At 27.6% G+C, this 2,396-nt stretch overlaps 1 long non-coding RNA gene across 1 annotated transcript; it reads left to right on the top strand.

Annotated features, from left to right (window-relative positions):
* Window positions 1-549: 549 nt before the first annotated feature.
* Window positions 550-1,861, top strand: LOC111029279. Its single transcript, XR_002603993.1, has 2 exons — window positions 550-767; window positions 1,548-1,861. It is a non-coding gene; the product is annotated as an uncharacterized LOC111029279 (long non-coding RNA).
* Window positions 1,862-2,396: the final 535 nt, after the last annotated feature.

Below are 2,396 nucleotides of genomic sequence, written 5' to 3'. Positions count from 1 at the left end.
CCTTCGTGTCTTCTATACCTATAAATTACTGTCAAGCCATTAATTTAAATATTTATATCATAAACTGTACAATTGATGTGTATGAATGTAATATGTATAATGTGTATGTATGTTAAAGGATTTATTCTGTATATTTAATAAAAATAAAATAAAAATATGAAGCTAAAACGATTAATATAATATTATATAAAATTCATAGCTCGTATTAGGTACACCAGTAAATTATTGAAAGTATAAGACATACTAATTTCATTTTTTAAATTTTGAGTGATAATATTCTAGCATGTCCTGTCGTCCTTGTAATTTAAATAATTTCAACTGCCTATACAATTTTTTGTTTTCTGTAGTTTTATTTGTTTGTTATTTATTTGAAACCTACAAAATGTAGTTGCATAAAATCAAGAGTTTTATATATTCATAATAGCCTAAAGTACTTAATTTGCTAATTTTACATTTGAAGGTTCTCTAAAATAGAGTATGATGTTTAATGTATTTAATTTTCAGGATACTGTTTTTCTGCATCGCTACCTCCATTACTATCAGCGGCCGCCATCAAAGCTTTGGATCAGATTGAGAAACATCCAGAAATTTTAGAAAAACTGCGAGAAAGGAGCACAAGTCTACATCAAAGTATTTGCAATAGCCAACTGACCGAACACTTTACTCTTGGGTCTGATGAATCAAGTCCACTTAAACATTTATACCTAATAGATAAGTCTCTATTACACTCTGAACAACAGCAAATATTGAAAAAAATTGTTGATTACGTAAGTCATAAATCGTAGACCTTATTTAGGAGGTACTCATAATTTAATTTGTATATTTATATATTTTTAACTACAAATTAATTGTGGTTCTGTTAACATTTGAACTTGAAATGCTTATTAAAAATGATTGTTAAAGTGTTGTTTATATATTTTTAAAAAGCCATAATAAATCTTATGAGGGACCTTGTATTTTTAGGCTTTTTAAAAGAACGAGTAATTTTTTATAGATGTTTTAAAAAAAAAATTAGAATTAGTCAAAGACAATAAAAACTAAGACCGTTTAACTTAGGTTACTAAACAATTTTTTTTCTCGATTTGGTATTTTAAATAGTAATGAGAATTTTCAATTTTTGCTTCCCTAAAGTACTAATTAGGTACAATTTTCTACTAAAAACCTTCTTCAAAGTTGATAATAAAAGCATTTTTTCAACTTGAAGAGTTAAGAAGTTGAAGTTGTACATACTTTTTCAAATACTTCAACTACAGGTCAGAAAATTAGTAGCCTGGACAAGATAAAAATAAAATTGTAACTATACATTTTCAAGCCCCCTCCCCTCATTGAAGAATCCTGCATACTCCACTGTCTGAACTCTTTCTTAATTTTAGTAAGATTCAAAAAAATATAAGTGCCATTAATTAATTTTTCACCCTGTAAGCTCCAAAAAGCTACCAAATATTTACCAACAATATTAAAATCAGTTGATGGTGGGTAACCATCAAAATACTTTTCAGTTAAACAATTTTTAACATTGGCTTATGATATTATAAATTTTGTTTCAGTGTATATCAAAAGGAGTAGCGATAACGACAGCTGCGTATTTGAGTGATCGTGAATACAAGATTCCCACTCCCAGCATTAGACTTCTCGCAAGTATTAAACTAACAAATGAAGAAATCAACTCCCTTATAGAAATACTGTTGCAAGCGGTTAGTGTTTCGATCATTTAAATCGTATAACAAAACGGTGCGGTTTGTTTCTTGTCGGTCAACATACATAGCTGCTAGTTGCTACCTACTTGAATATCGTGAAATTTTACCTGTTACGTTGTAAATTATGCTCATGTAATGATAATATAATAATTATTTTAATTACATTTATGTGAATTTTTCTTATGTCAATACACATACCTGAAAGACAATTTAGAATAGATATTATAAATAAATCGTTGCTACATTTCAACAATGATTGTAAAATAACAAATTTTAATCATGCTTTTTTCAAGACATTTATTATTATTATATACATAGATCCTGGTGAAAGTTATTGAAGTGGGGGGTATACTAGGGCTTTACTATCCTAACTAACCTGATAATTATTAGGTACTTTTACTTATGACCGGTTTTGATAAAATATGGGCAATACCAATACCATCGTTATCATGGTACCTAATATAAAAGCCAAAATATTGACTCAGAAAAATTGTTTATTATAACTAAGACAGTGATTGTAAACATTGAAAAAGCAAATTCAAATGATTAAAAATCCATAGTAGTCTTCATAGACACACTGCTTAGAAGTTTTAATAAAATAATACAAAATATGAAGTAGATCAATAACTTGTAAGTAAATGTTAAGTAAACGATGCTTATAAATTCAAGTTGTATTAATTTGGATTCGTTTAAAATAAG

This window comes from Myzus persicae, unplaced genomic scaffold (genome assembly GCF_001856785.1).
Source record: "Myzus persicae strain clone G006 unplaced genomic scaffold, MPER_G0061.0, whole genome shotgun sequence".
In the NCBI taxonomy this organism is placed as follows: domain Eukaryota; kingdom Metazoa; phylum Arthropoda; class Insecta; order Hemiptera; family Aphididae; genus Myzus; species Myzus persicae.
The sequence above is the reverse complement of the archived record's forward strand: the minus strand, read 5'-3'. Positions and strand labels throughout refer to the sequence as shown.